This window comes from Agrilus planipennis, unplaced genomic scaffold (assembly GCF_000699045.2).
Source record: "Agrilus planipennis isolate EAB-ADULT unplaced genomic scaffold, Apla_2.0 scaffold109, whole genome shotgun sequence".
NCBI classification, from domain to species: domain Eukaryota; kingdom Metazoa; phylum Arthropoda; class Insecta; order Coleoptera; family Buprestidae; genus Agrilus; species Agrilus planipennis.
The window spans coordinates 374,805-391,571 of NW_020438934.1; the positions used below are offsets into that span (position 1 = coordinate 374,805).

Consider the following 16,767-nt stretch of genomic DNA (forward strand, 5'->3'; position numbering starts at 1 on the left):
ACGATTTTCCTGCTTTTCCATTTTTACGAAAACCACAGAGGCGTCTTGTTCAGCGTGCTGTCAAACCTACACTAGCAAGGAGATCGGGCTGAAACTATAGCTACAAGCTATCCAAGGATGGTACTATAGAATGTCACCTCAAGGTAGGCCTAGTGGCGTCATCTCTTGGTTAGGCCGGAAACTTATCAATTCACCCTCGTATATACACACCTTAAGGAGAATGATCGTTATAAATTTAAATGAGGATCCTTTATAAATAGTTTTTACATTGGCCCGTACTTAATATGTTTTAAATAATTTTCAAACTCTATTGTGTTAATGTAATGTATCAAATTTATGTAGTAAATTTGACCGAAACAAAAAAGTATTTGTGTGTGTGTTAAGAAGACATAAAACAAAACAATAAGGAATGAGATCCGTTTCATCTGCGGGCCTCGTTCATTCGGAAAGAGGCTTCTCAATCGACGTAAGGGTCTTTTCATGGTCGAGATGCGATTTAATAAAAACCGACAAAGCAGCGGCCAAATCATCCACCGAAACCACAATAAGGGAAATAGATAGAAATATTTTTGAAGAGGCCCCGCTAAAAAAATAGAAGCGAGTGCCGGGGGTTGGTAAGGGGCGAGGACGTTACATGATGTATTTATGCATCCATATATACAGTAGCATTGTTGCAGCGAGAGTATCCGATTATGGATCCCACATTATTCCTCACAATGCCCATCCTTTCATGCGGTGAGCAGTTCGGAAGAATATGTCGTGGTTCATTGCACTGCGAAAATGTAATTTCGGAATAAAGAGCGGGCGCTTTTTAGTACGAGTTGCGCACAAGATCGGCAACTTTCGATAATACAAAATGCAGTCGACGATTTAAGTCCTGAGAGTGGTACCTATCATCTAGCAGAGGTGGCGAGAAATTGCAGCTGCCTCTTCATAATAAAACGTGGCCTTATACATGTACACATTATTATACAGATAGATGCGAGGTTGTTAATCGAGTTTTAATGCGGATAACATTCGGATATTATGTCGGGTTACTTTATTATGATAATACTGACGTGACCGGGGCTGTTTGCAACTGACCGAAGGAAGAATAATAACTAATGACATTGGTAGAGAAATATTTGTACGTAGTTTCATACATTTTTGTTCGTTTGAGGAGAAGACAAAACCGTATGGTCATTATGTTGGAAAAGTAATGGGTTTTCTCTCAATTTATTAATTGATTTATATATGCACATAAAGCAGTCCAGCTTAATATCTTTTATATCCTGTTCTAAAATAGAATATAGTCAGAAACATCCGGATAACAACTTTTAATAACGGATGTAATTGCCGCTACGTTTCTCATTTGACATTTGCGCTTGTTGCAGTGTTTCACTGATTCTGTCTTATCCTTGGTCTTTTTTAAGCTTTTAACCGAAACCATCTCAACCGGTAAAATTCAAGCAACATATTCGGTTGTATTATTTGGTATATAATTGAACTCTTCTGTATTAAATCGGTAGCTACGTACAAAAGTAGTTTCTACTTGTTTTTCGATGCGGTTTCTTGTTTTGTCGAAGGCATCGATCGAATCTCCACGTGCCGATTCGAATTAAAGTGTCGAATATGTGAAGGCAGGTTAGTAAAAAATCAATAGATTCTTTGAGTCCTAGAAAAATCGTAGAAGGGCATTGGCTCCGTTTCGATGGAACGACTCGAGCGTCTGCTGCCGCTGCTTCACTTTACCATCATCGTATAAAATGGATCGTTTTTGTTGTGAATCGTGCCCAATCTGGAAATCATCGGACTGGATCTCTCGCTTTTTTGTTTTGCTTCGATCTTATGCGTATAATTAAACGGAATTCAGTGCACAGCTTCGCCACGAGCCTTTTCTTCTGCGGAATTCATCATCAGCATCAAGTACAAAAACATCTTTGGATGATATCTTGTCCCTTTCTCTTTCTTGCACACGTGTTCTTACAGATTCGTTATCCTCTTCACTTATCTCTTTCGGCCTTTGTAAATTACGTTGGCGGCACTGTGTGTTACATCGACTTGCTTAATCTTCAGCAACTAGAATTAATTAATAAGAAAGAGATATCTGTTGCTTAATAGAATCGGTGTGAAATTATTATATGCGGCATGCAAATTTGCAAGTTATTGCTAAATTGATTCTTCAAACGAGCTTATGGTTACTGTATGTGGTTAACACTAGTTCGAACAGCGCAACAAATGTGATTAGCGTTGTGTACTACATACCTAATTGGGAAAATTAATAGCTATAACGCACGAACATTGACATCTTACTTTTTATGATTCCGACTGTCAACACGGCACCTTCAGAGAAATTGTTTAATTTACGTTTGAACTTTTTATACAGTAAAAACTGCAATGTGTTATTGGGTAATGATCGTTTTAAAAAGTCGATTTTTAGTTTTTTGAATCTGTGGTTTACTGTAAAAGACTTGCTCTGATAAAGACTTTTCGGGGCAACTATTAGGCAAAAAATGAATGTTAGTCTTCATTGGTAAAGGCTTTCGCGACCAATTGCTGGTCCTGATTTGGGTCTAAAGGTCGTCGTCGGTTGGAGTTGCTTCGTGGAGTCACATTCAGCATCCGACCTCTGAAGAAGCATAAAACTCATGTAAGCGAAACGTTAGGAAGCAACCCCAACCGACTACGACTTTTATACCCGGATCAGGACAGCATCAGTTTAGTTTTCATTTTGTTCTTGTTAAGAATATTTAAGAAAGATTGAATTGTAACTATTTTCAGGTAAAACAGATATTTATTTATTAACAACGTTGGCTAATATTGTTAATAAATAAATTGATAAAACCGTTGTGCATTGTATTTTAAGCAATAATGAACAGAATGTAAATAAAGTTTAGCAATATTACAACATTTTTTTTGGCTTAATGATTTTGATGTGCCAATTTTCTGAGCATGTGCTGTAGAGGTTAATTTAAATTATAGCGTTGTTTTCCCTCTCTCCCGCTCCACGCTTAAATGCTTGACATATAATAACGTTAATTTTCGGCGTCTCAACTAATCTAATCTCTTCTGATCGATGCGAAGAATCGTACAATATTTTGATCGATTTAGTTTTTGGGCCGCGGAGATTTTATTTGATCGTTACGCTGACTCACCGTCGCATCAATTTAAAGACCAAGCACAACGTTTGTGTGATTGGTTTTCTTAAAAACCTGTTCCCGCTGACAAAAAAAAAACTAACTTGGGGCAATAAATGTATACATGTAAATAATGATAGATTGCATTTCTTTACCGAACCCGTTCCATGTCATTGCCTTATTGCTTTTCGGATAAAATTATGAGATAAAATTCGTGCCCCAAAATCTGCACTGCCATCGCTTCCTTATACCAGATTAACTAAACATGTAACCTTTTTCGTATGTTATTTAGACGATATGTTAATAAACAATTATTAGCTATAAATCTATGTTTTGTTGACCTACTTAATCCACTTGGTTGGTTTTGTATTCGTAGCATGGGTAAGGTTATTTTTTCGAAATACCACAGCTACTGTGTGCCTTGCAGCTCTTTCTTTTCAAAGATGTTTTTGTTTAGAATGTAAGAATAGCTTCATGGAAAAATCTAACTAATTTGCCTACTCATATTTAAATGCATTTAATTCTTTCGATATTTTAAATTTAAACTAAAGGATAAATGCTACTTATTGGGGAATTCAATAATGAAAACATAATTGAAGAGTAGAAAATTAAGGAAAGAGTAGATGAAAGACGTCATCATCAACATCACAAGATCGTCAGTCCTAAGACTGGTTGGACACGCACCTCCACTCCTTCCTATCCTTAACACCAGAACATCCCACATCCTTCTAGTCTACCTCTACTTCTCTTAACTCTTGTTTCCGCCTCTAATATGTCTCTGACTAGACCTTCATGCCTAAGAAGGTGTCCTACCAACCTACCTCACCTATTTTTTATTGACTTCCATAGAGTCCTCTGTTCTCCTATTCTTTCTAATACNATCCACATCCTTAACTGTTTGTGAACAGTAATCTAATCTAGGTCTACCTCTACTCCTCCTAACTCCTGTTTCTGCCTCTATATGTCTCTGACTAGACCTCATGCCTACGAAGGTGTCCTACCAACCTATCTCGCTTATTTTTCATTGACTTTCCTTCTAATACCTCTACATTTCTAACCTTTTCTATCCACGGTATCCTAATCATTCGCATGTACCACCACAGTTCGAACGCTTCTAACTACTCTAACATCGTCCATGTATCGCATCCGTACAGCGCCGCGCTTCAAACATACACCTTTAACAATCTTTTTCGAATTTCAAAATTAACCATTCGCGAGCATAGAAGTGACTTCTTTTTATTTCTTTTATCTTTTGCTTTATATCCCTACTACTTCTTCCGTCTTGATTTATTTGACTGTCTAGGTATCTAAAATCAGCCACTTCCTCTATTTTTTCGTCTCCTACCTTTATATTTGCTCTTTCCCTACTTTTGCTTTCCTCGCATGCCATTATTTCTGTTTTACTTTTATTTATTTTCATACAACACTGTTTTGTCAATTTCCATTTTATTTAAAGCTAATCTCTAACTCCTCCTTGCTAGATGCTAATACTGCTATATCATCTGCAAATTTAAGCATACTAATCTTTTGCCCCTGTATATCTATCCCTATAGTTCTACTGTTTTTAATGATGTTGATCGCGTCTTCGATGTATACATTAAGAAGTAGCGACGACACTGTGTATCCCTGTCTAACTCCCTTCCTAATATTTACTTCTCTACGTTGCAGTTCCAGCTCTACAACTGCTTCTATATACAACTAAGTGTCACTCTTCTATCTCTGTAACTCATCCCTACATTTTTAAGTATATTTAACATCTTGTCCCATTTAACATTGTCTATAGCTTTTCTAAATCTGCAAATTCTATGTACGCACTCCTTCCTTTTTGTATCGTTTTCTGTATTGTTACCCGTAAAACTAGAATGGCTTTCCGCGTTCCTCTATTTCTTCTGAACCCAAATTGATCTTCCCCTAATTGTTCTTCCGCCCCTTTTCCCATCCTCCTCTGTACATTGTTTTTTTATTTTATTCTTCTAGAATCAAAATATTAATAGACTAATATGCTCAAAAGGGTTTTACAATAGATATCATAAAGGACATTAACAACTAACAACGAAAAGAAAATATTATCAAAAACATCGTTCATTAAAAGATTCTTAATTCATAAAATGATGATATCGTATGGTTAGTCTAGCTTTTCGCTTATTTTCAAGGGTATTGCAAACTGTTTTGATTCCCCATCTTCCTTTTATGATGCAAAAAGTTACTCATAAAAATAATTTGTGTGTGATTCTATCAGATAGCTGATTATTTTCTCGTGTCATATTTTTTGTGATAGTCCAATCGATGAACAGCTGTCGCAGTCTCAATTGCTTTTTTCATATAAAGACGCCTTATCCCCAAAAAACTAAAATGTGTTTCATTGTGTTTTGACATTTCCTGAAATATTTCAGCAACATTTGCGCGTCGATAAAGCCATTGGGGTGGACTCCCTAGCATTCGTTGAAGTCCTTTGACAGCGAGTCATTCTTCATTTACATAAACAGAGTTACATTTTGCAATGAAAATGCAATAAATCATTGTTTTTTTACTTATCTCGAAAAGATAATAGAAGCCACAACATGATGACAGAATAACGTCGTTGGTGTTGCGCAATTTAGTTGTAGTATTACATTTATTGCGTGGTGAAGAATCAATTTTTGAAGTAAAATAATTATATTTTTCATCGTTTCGTAATCCACGGGGTGCGGTCGTCATTATTCATAAAGCTATGAAGTACAGTTGTTAATCATCATTTATTTAATGTCATACATATTATTTCTTAATATATTGTATAATTGTCCAGTGCACTTTAGAATAAAAAGTTTAGTAGTAATTAGTTTGAAAATAATGAAACTGGGTAGTAGTGCTAGATTTGCCAATAGGTCGCTGCCGAGAGGTAATAAGGCTCTAGGGGTGACAGATTTTAGGGTCACAAAGAAGATTAGTTTCTTTTACAATATTATTACAATGATTTTAAAGTCGATTTGGGTCAGGAATGTATAGATTTTCATTGTCACTTTTGAATTAACAAGAATGTAGGGAAATCCGAAAATACGATTCAATATCATTATCATTACCTAATCTACAATATAGGCGAATTGAGAACTGAATATACCACAGATACTCTATTACATAACAACATAAAGTATTCTAATACTACAAAGAGGAAGTCTGTATGTTTGGATGTAGCAGGAGCATTGGGCTACTCAACCAGTATCAATTTTTCTTTCACCGATATTTAGAATAGACCTTGAGGGTAGACATAGATTTTGTTTCGTTAAAATAAAAGAGCCTTGAATTGAGACTAATTTTGCAACGTAAGGCAACGAAAAACCGGACGAAAGTTAATTCACAAACTGATAAAATATGACTCTTATAGTCACAAATTCAATTCTAAGCAAGCGAAGCCGAAGGCACGCTTATTCTTTCTATATCTCTTAGGAACCAATTTTTGTACTACATTCACCTAAACTTGTATACAGCTGTTGTAAAGGGCTTTGTACTACAAATTATCCTGGAAATAAGAAGAATAAGTAGGAAAAAAACCAATTAATTACTTGGCTTTCTTTTGAAGCAGACAAATGAACACCATCAACTATATGACGATGCTATAGATTGACTGTGATCTAGCCAGAACCCAATGTCATTAATGGGCCTTACAATTTATGCTATTTAGTTTGAATTTGAAAATGATGGTCAACGCATATCCAATAAATAACCCATCCAACATTTCGCACCTGCATAAATTTACATGGCGAACCTGATCAAAAAAACAGGTCCCTTCGACAACCTGTAAGATATTCCAATTTTTTCCCCGCATCATGGCGAGTTGGGTTGTTATGAAATTAAAATGACTTCTTTTGATTGGCCCGTAGCCCAAACAATTTTTGTAATTTGTATAATTCGATGCGTGGCTGTTGTGCCCGAGGACGTTTTCGAAGCTCTGGATGAATGCATTTATAAGGGGAAAAAGAATCGATCCTCTGTGGTGCTTTACTACATCTTCTTTCGGTTTTAACGCTTATACATCTGGTAAATAATGTCCTGCAGCTATGTCTGTCCGAGACCACTCGTTTTCGACGTATCGATGGAATTTATTGGGATACAGGAATCCTTTAAACGTCGACTTAATTTTTAAAGTTGGCGAAAAAAATGGAAGCGCTTTTTTAATTGAAGTCATGCATAATCTACTCAAGAAATTAAACTTTTATTCATACAATTTTGATTTTCTGGTACCCATTGGTGTTAAATTTAAATTTAAAAATTTATACTTATGCTTCTTGAACAAACAGAACATTAACTCAATTTTTAACGCCTGTTAGAAGACGGAATCGCTTACTATTTGCAAAGAGCAAAATTTGTAGCCGAAATAAACTCTTATCTATATATTGTCAGCATGCTACACCACTTGCTGAATTTAGCAATAAAAACATAGGAACTATGAAGTTCTTCGTGATGAACTCATTTTGTTTGTGCGATTACATACGTTGCACTTGGAATAGTCAAAGATTAAAGAGGACTGACCGTTCTTGAAAAATCAGACAATAAGTTTTTTTTTTGGTGATTATTCCTCCGTGGTATGTCCGATTTTAAAAATTATTTTTTACAAACCTGCTCCTGACTGTGCATAAACATTGTGTCAAATTGCTTAAGAGAAAAAGTGTGCCAACTGAAAGTCCTTAATCGGGGAAAAATGAAGATTCGTTCGCATTTGGCTCGTAATCAACAAGCGACAGAAATTGTAACAGTTCGGCCACACTAATGTATTCTTGTTAAGGAGGAAGAGTAAACATAAAACCTACAACGAAATAATTCAAATTGGGACAAACGACCTATCCCAATATAATCTTAATTATTGATTTCCATTAAGTAGATTATTGTTATACTTATTAAATTATTATCGTTGGTGTGGACTTTTTCTTTGGTAGCCGCAGTCATTATCCAGTACTCGGCCGGACCCTAGAAAAAGTGCCGGATACGCCGGGTACCAGATCTAAACCAGGTACCTGGTCCATCTCTAGTTAAGGGTGTTTTAGAGATTTCTATGAGTAAAGAAGTAATTGTATTTGTATTTTGAGTTCCTANAAATGATTTTCTGGTGATTATTCCTCCGTGGAATGTCCGATTTTAAAAATTATTTTTTACAAACCTGCTCGTGACTGCACATAAACATTGTGCCATATTTGAACTATATCTTTTTGCATTGTGACAATAAAATAATTTTTGCTGATTATTCCTCCGTGGTATGTCCAATTTTAAAAATTATTTTTTACAAACCTGCTCCTGACTGTGCATAAACATTGTGCCAAATTGCTTAAGAGAAAAAGCGTGCCAACCGAAAGTCCTTAATCGGGGAAGAATGAAGATTCGTTCGCATTTGGCTCGCAATCAACAAGCGACAGAAATTGTAACATTTCGGCCACACTAATGTATTCTTGTTAATTATTGATTTTCATTAAGTAGATTATTGTTATACTTATTAAATTATTATCGTTGGTGTGGACTTTTTCTTTGGTAGCCGCAGTCATTATCCAGTACTCGGCCGGACCCTAGAAAAAGTGCCGGATACGCCGGGTACCAGATCTAAACCAGGTACCTGGTCCATCTCTAGTTAAGGGTGTTTTAGTGATTTCTATGAGTAAAGAAGTAATTGTATTTGTATTTTGAGTTCCTAATAAGAACCAATGCTGTTCGAGGGTAACAAACTTGAAATATTTTTTTAACTGTGACTAAAAACCAACACTGTGCTGTCTATGATGATTTGGTATACCCTGTAAATGATTTGTGAATAGGTGTATACTTATTTTTTAAGTATAACAGTAGGACAGATTCTTTGAGCATTATACTATATGTACCTAGGTACTTATAACTGCTATTAAAGTTCAATTTAACAAGTCCTTTGTCTCTTTATTAAACATACATACAAATGTGCGCTCGTACGTTTATTCGAATATACGATACACGAGTACAATTTACACCGGTCAGGTCCGGCTGACTATACGTGAAGATATAATTACAGGCCGGCCTTCAGCCGATTTCGGCATGTACGCTAAACGTTGTAACGTTAGATAATGGACTTTATTATTGGGAGGGTGGATCTTTTCAAAACGCTTGCTCATGTTCTCTCCCTTTCTGGTAGCTCACTTCGTACCTTTTTTTTATTGACGAAAATCACAGAACATACATACATATGTACATATTTCTGTGTGTATATGTGTGTGTGTGAGTACGAAAGAACAGACGGCATCCTGTCCGATGCCCGACTGCTGTTTCTGCTGCTTCTAGCTCGGGAGATACATTGAAGATAAGAAAACACTTTTTAATTAAGCAGACATCGGGTTACTCATCATCAGGCAAACGTGTAATTAATGTTTTGCATAGATGCACGTTCGTTCCTACATATCTCACTTCAGAAAATTTTTCCGAGATAAGCATCGGATGAAGTGCTGGGCTTTTACAGGCGGCATTCACCATCGTTTCTCCCGGATTCTACGTTTTGTTTTAAATTATTAAATTGTTAATTAAGTAATTTTTTATTATACCCACTTGCGTAAATATACTCACTAACCGCTTCTGAAATACATTAAATAAACAGGTAAGATCCATTTTACTTAAAAGTTTTGATATTTGTATATTTACCATTACCAAGAGTCTTCTAAAATGCTATTTATAACACATGCTGTGCTAAAGGGAAAATTTCAATTTAGTTTGACTTTTTGTAAAGTATCATTAAGTGATATGGATAAAGTTGGGTTTTCACTGAGAAATCTGATAGGCTACTCTTATTAATGAGTATTAGCTGCTCTGTTTTGATAGATGCAAATACACTTAGTAGTTCGAGCAGAACAGAGTAAGTGGATTATCAAGAACAGAAATTAGACCTACACATTTATGACACTGCTCACATTTTTTATTATCATAAGGTCGTCAGTCCTAAGACTGGTTGGACACGCACCTTCACTCTTTCCTATCCTGAGCTAATCTTTGCATTTCCTTAAAACTAGAACAACCCAAATCCTTAACTAATTGCGAACAGTAATCTTATTTAGGCCTATCTCTACTCCTCTTAACTCCTATTTCTGCTTCTAATATGTCTCTAATAAGCCACTCATGCCTGAGGTGTCCTACCAACCTATCTCGCCTACTTCTTATTGCATTCCATAGAGTCCTCTGTTCTCCTATTTTTTCTAATACTTCTTCATTTCTAACCTTCCCTATCCACAGTAACCTCATCATTCGCCTGTAACACCACATTTCAAACGCTTGTAATCTTTTCTTTTCTGCCACGCCCACCGTTCCTGTTTCGCACCCGTACAACAATTAACAACCTTTTTCGAATTTCTAAATTAATCATTCGCGAGCATAGAAGTGACTTCTATTTATTGAAGGCGACTCGACCCTGCTTTATATCCCTACTACTCCTTCCGTTCACTCACATTTTTATGTAGTTAAAATTTCTCAATTTTATGTATTTTCTCCCTCCCCGAATTATTATGTCATCGCACCAATACCGTTTGGCCAGTGTTTGTTTAGGTTTTGAAATGAAAAAATCATACAGGTTGTTTAAAAAGGATATCAAGCTTGTGAGCGCAACCCCCTGTTGAAATAAGATCACCAAAGTGATAAGGAAGCTACTTAGGTCCTGTATATGTAATGTCTGTTAAAAATGCATTTTGCCCATTGCTACTTCTCATTCACAGAAATGAAAAGCAAACAGAAGGAACAGCTCGTTTTTGTTTGGGATGCGAAACAAGCTGTCCATATAGTGAAGCTGACACCAGGCCAATGGTTCCCTTTTGAAAAAAATGATGCTATCTGTGATTTCACTGCGATAGAGTAATATCTACGCAAGGCGCCTGAATATTTAAACTTCATCTGTGCCACAATGGCTTCCACGAGTGTTTACGTCACGCCCTGGTGGCGCGACCGCGTGGTGTTCCTTTGAAGTTGCACCGGTCACTTGCAAACGAAACGTTTTCGCACCCTTTGAGCACTTTAACGCCTGCAAATTACAAATTCTAAAACACCAATTTCGACGAACAGTTTGACTATACGACCCGCATTTTCACCGCTTTTATTGAACTGTCCAGCCGATATCGGATTGTCACTTGAACGCACCGACCCGACTGGACACGTGAACTAAATTAAACAGAAGAATAACTTTTAGCTACCCCTTACAATTACATATGTATAAAATCCAACTTCCTTGCTAAGAGATTTTGTGTAAACGGTTCGATATGCAGATGCGTGAAGCAACGTATAATTTTAAACGAAATGGATTAAATGCGAAAGTTGTAATTATTGAATTAACAATAAGATTCTTCTAAATGTTCAATACAGTTAAACCAGAAATATATAAATAACAGTTCCAGAAATTCTGAACTGGCTAGGTGAATAAATTACTTTATTGCAAAATTCTAACGTTTCGCTCTAAATTTTTGGGCTCGTCCAAGAAAATAGTTAACAAAAACAGATAATCAAAGGCATACCTTCAAATTATGACCTGCCCCGATTCCCCTAAAGAAGCAATAAAGTAGTTCATAGATCCCTTTAAAAGGAAAAGGAAAGGAAATTGTTTAACACAACTTGGCATAATATCTTCAGTGACGAAGAACGTACTGAAATAAGTCTTTGATATTGGTCCTTTAACATTTTTTTCTCAAGTGGTAGTTGATATAGGTCCTTTAATATTTTTTCTCAAGTGGTCGATATGACCAAAATTACTTTATCTAATTTACAACAGAATGGTAAAAAATATTTCTGTTTAGTTCTGTAGCATTGGCACCATGTAATGTAATGATAAGGGAAAAGCAATTATAGTCTAGCTCTAGCACTTCAGTAATGCCACATTGTAGGTATGCTATTAATTAGTTGCTGTGGTCACTATGGTCAAACATTGACGAAGTAGCATCAGCCTTCCCTAATTAGAATCATGTTGGAGCCTGAATGTCACATCCAAATCCTTCACAATATTTAATTGTCAAAACTTCTTACAATATGTTTGTCACCTCTACAATTTCTAAAAGATATTAGATATTTCTAGTCTAAATCTGAAAATATCCTGCCATTGTATCATTTTCGGTTAAACTACAGGATCCTGCAGTGTATTTTTTTTTAACAAGGTTCTAGTGATGTTGATAAACAGCTTGAATAAATAGCTTTGTTAATGGTATCTATAGATAACTCAGTAGTGGTATTTTGATGAATTTTAAATTCGAATTCTTTTAGTAGAGTCGATATCGATCTTTTGTTTACTGAACTTCAATCATTGTCCGATTTGGTGGTTCATTTGTTACGCTTGCATTTGTTGCAAGGTTATCAACCCGGGCAATAAACAGTGAGTGAATAGTGGCTTCATACACCTCCAGGTATCAAAAATGGAGGGAAACAGTTCCACAGTCTAAGTGTCTAGAGAAGTGTAACTAATCACGCAATGACACAACCGGACTGTTAATGAAGCGTTCCATGATCCGATCGAGCAAACTGTACCATACATACATACGTCTGTAGACACAGACGGAGTCCTAATTGGTTCGCCCCATGAGCAAACAACTTAAGCAGCTTTGGTTCAAAATCGTAGATGCAAATGAACATCGCTCAATAGGTGTAACACACTCGAGTACTGTTTCAAATACATCATCACGATGCCATTTTTACGACCTTCTAAACTTTCCGAACTGATTACAAAAATTATACCTATGCATCATTTTCATTAACTAATTTGCCTATAATTGTGTTACCATTAATGGTTGAAAAAGTTTCAATACCTACTAGATTTGTAGATTTAGAGCCTGCAACCGTAAAAAAATAAGGAAATTGATATCACTCACACTGTTCAATTAGTAGAAGGGACGACTCATTGGCGTTGATTACATTGAGAACGTAAGTCTTGACCGGTTTCAGATTACTGGACTCATAGCCTAAAGGACAATGTATTCGGTATGTTATTACTATTTCGTTTCGAAGTCTACGTAAACGTGCGTGTGTGTATGTGTATGTTAATCTGTCGGTTGAAATACATTCGACTGCTGTTAACTTATGCAAGTTGCGTGCCGAGTGCGTTTGCGTGATGGCGGCTATTTTGTGCAACCATGCTCCTTATGCAGCTTACAAGCTAAGGTTAAACGGCGAACACGCGATTTTATCCGGCTATCTAAACACAGGCTTGATTGACATTAGGTAAATGTGCCCAAAGAACCACTTCCACTTACTTTGTTACTTCGAATGATTCGTTAATCGTTACAGTGTCCTCGATATCACAACCATTACAGGGCGACAAAAAGATTCGACCATCTTTCAAAATACTATACTTAAGTTCCCCGAATATTACATGCATACTATCTAAATATATATATCTATTTATTGGGGTTGCCAAACGTCCATTTTTCACGGAAATTACAGTTTTCAGGAATCTACTTTATTTTGTTCCTATCGTTTGTCAGAACCGGTTCATTGAAAGGGAATCTAAATATTCCGACATGTTCCAGATCATTAAAGTACCGAGATTTATCCTTATCGTTCACCTGACCGAATGCTGTCTCTGTTTGGCTTTTTGTTTGTTTTCTTTCTTTCTTAGTTTTGAAATGTTTCACAAAAAGTGCACTATGCAAAGTTTAAGTTTTAACGGGGGTCCAGTTAGGAGAACTGGTTACCTCTGTCATTCTTCCGCCCGGAGTCAGGTCATTAGAATACCGCAAACCATAAACGATCGCATGGAGGCGCTAACAAAATAGTTAAAACCCTGCACAGCTTTAAGTATTGCGTTGCTGTATGCTGTAGGATTGACAATGCTACCGAAAGGGAGAAAGCTCTGGAAGATGATAAAAATATCTTCTACAGAAAAGGTTAGAAATGAGGACATATTGGACAAATTTAGGTGAATAAAGAGCGCTATGGAAGTCAATAAGGGGAAGGAGAGGTAGAATGATAGGGCACCTTCTAAAATATGAGAAACTCTGGATTAAACTGCTCGCAAATAGTTAAGGATGTGAGATGCTTCAGTTTTTGGACAATTGACTCGAGATAGGAAGGTGGGTGTCCAACCAGTTTTCAGACTTATAACATAAACGTTGATACCTTCATTATCCTGTTTCCCTTAACAATTTGGCTCATGACTAATGGCGAACCAAGGCCATCGGAATCTCAGTGCGGCAGAACGAAATAATTCCCTTGGCCTGCTCAGAAACTAATAAAATTGTAAGTACATTTTGGTAATAAATTAAAATGAACGTATTTCAGTTTTGTTTCGCAGAGAGATTTGGAAGTCCCCCCCCCAGGACCAAAAGCCTGGGGCGGAATGTCCCCTCCGTGCCCCTCAGTTCGCTACTGATTCTGATCTACACTATTAATTAAATGCACAAACAGGAAATAAAGAATATTCTGTTACTGTTTTATTTGTAAAGGCTTCGTATTTTCATTTTATAAAGCTCAGTTCATATCTAAATATGAGTCGTCATTGCTACTGTCACTGTCATCAGTCATACCATTTTTACCATTTAATGTTGAAATATCATTTTCTTCAGGTGGTGAGTTTACTTTCACTAGTAACGTATTTTTTCCTTTGGCAGTCTTCTGCGGTATAATACGGGAAACCAAAAATAGAATTGAAACCGTAGAAATAAATAAAGCAGTTACCAGATTTTTAACTAAAATTTAAACAAAGACTTACTTTATTTACCGTTGTTTTCATTACTATAATTCTTACGTGTAAATATTTCATCCGTCAATTTAACTATTTTCAAGAAATCCATGTTCTAATTTAAGAAATTTGTGTTCATTTGCAGAAAGAATAATTTTGAAGTTTATTGATTAAAGTGTGCTTAAAAGTTGTCAAGTTCACTATAACTGACACTTTTGGCAAACGTAATTTTGAATGAAGAATAATAAATAATATCACAACAAAAATTACTACATCTTGAAGAATATGCTAAATTAATTAAGTAAATTAAAAATAAATTAGATTAAAATTGTGTATACTCGATTGAACTACTTATAGCACATTATTAATACAATAACCAAAACATTTAGACTAAACATGCACAGGATAGTGGTAACCTGGGTCCAGGTATTAAGCCTGAGATGTCATTATAAAAAATTGCCATTTGGGCTTTGATGTAGAATGCATGGAATATTTTTTAAAATATATTTTCCGCAAAGATACATAACTCTAATTTTATTGTAAAAAATATACCCTGGGAGCGTATGGGTATTTTCTCCTACGGTAGGAACCATGCTTAAAAATTAAAGCGTTGAAGTACATACAGTCTTTAGAACATGCCAAACATAAACGCGATCAAAATATTGACAATTTCTACTGTGATATGATGCATCTTGGGTTCACATTACTGTAAATAAGAAAGAGAAATACTCGGGAATGATAACCTCACTTCGTGAGTGTTGTCTTTTCTACCGTAAACTAACCTAACATAAAGAACTACGCGTACTTATCTGGACCCTAGAAAAGTGCTGGATACGCTGAGTACCGGATTTAAACCGAGTGCCCCTTCCATGTGTTCATCCGTCTCATTGGTACGATTGTATTTACTACATTTCGGTATCCTTCACTTAATAAACATACGAATCAACTTTACCTTGAACTTCCATGTTTAAAAAGTCGAAAAAAAAAATGAAAAATCTTTCCACATTGCCTAAGCCAGCCCCTAGCATAGAAAGTACAACTGATAAACGAAAAGATTTTTCGGCCACGTGGCTCCAGCTTGCCTTGCACAGTAAACATTACATGTTTCTTCGTTATAATTCAGGTAGCTTCACGTTGTCAATCATATGATCCATCTACTTACACGGCAATTTTTCGGTCCCTTTGTTCGTGATTTTTCATCACCTCCTGTCCTACAGTTGCATCATAATAGATCCATTAAGGCGTTCACTTATCCTGGTGGCGGTGACGGTAGCTGCGACAACTGGGCTTCCCCCGTTCAAATGACAGTCTGTATATAGTAGATGTTGGTACACGGCAGGGGGTGCCGTGTTAGGTATGCAATCAGCGTCACATTGGGCACCCATAGTGTCGACATTAGGCTCTATTAACCATCCGAGCGATAGGTCTTTTCATACGGGATTAGTTTGGGAAACGTAAGGGATACTTCTGTGAGTGATCGGCCGCCCAAAAAAGGTGTTGTTTGTTACACCTTTCGGAGCTTACTTTGATCCTCTTCGACGATAGGTTTTATGAAATGGCTGTTATTGCGATTGTCTGTTTTCGGATATAAAACCTTACAATGCTTGAGCATCTATCTACTGTTTTTCGAGTGGTACCTCTCCAATTCTGTTCTATTGTCAGTCAGAGATAGCGAAAATACGAAAACTTGGAATGTAAAATAAATAATAGGGATACATTCTATTATAAGGGAACCCAATAAAGGGATTTTAATAGAACGTTGTAAATAAAGATATACCTGCGTATTTAATAAAAATTTAGTACATTGTTTTGGTAAATAGATAATTGGGCATAATTATATTTTGATCACATATAAAAAATACCATACAAAAGTTAAAAAAGATAAAATTTGAATTTACCTTTTATACATATTAAAATATATAGAAATTACGTGTCACGTTGTTTGTCCGCGATGGACTCCTAAACGACTTCACCAATTTTAATCAAATTTGTACACCGAGTGCAGTTTGATCCAACTTGAAAGATAGGATA

General features: G+C 36.1%; 1 protein-coding gene and 1 long non-coding RNA gene across 4 annotated transcripts in view; one reads left to right on the forward strand and one right to left on the reverse strand.

The window, feature by feature from the left end:
• The window catches only part of LOC108737983 (dachshund homolog 1), a 348,890-nt gene that overhangs the window by 32,050 nt on the left and 300,073 nt on the right, over positions 1-16,767 (forward strand). The window lies entirely within an intron of this gene.
• Positions 14,476-14,982, reverse strand: LOC108738009. The gene is made up of 2 exons (XR_001937934.1): positions 14,803-14,982; positions 14,476-14,743 (listed from the first exon to the last, which is right to left on the reverse strand). It is a non-coding gene; the product is annotated as an uncharacterized LOC108738009 (long non-coding RNA).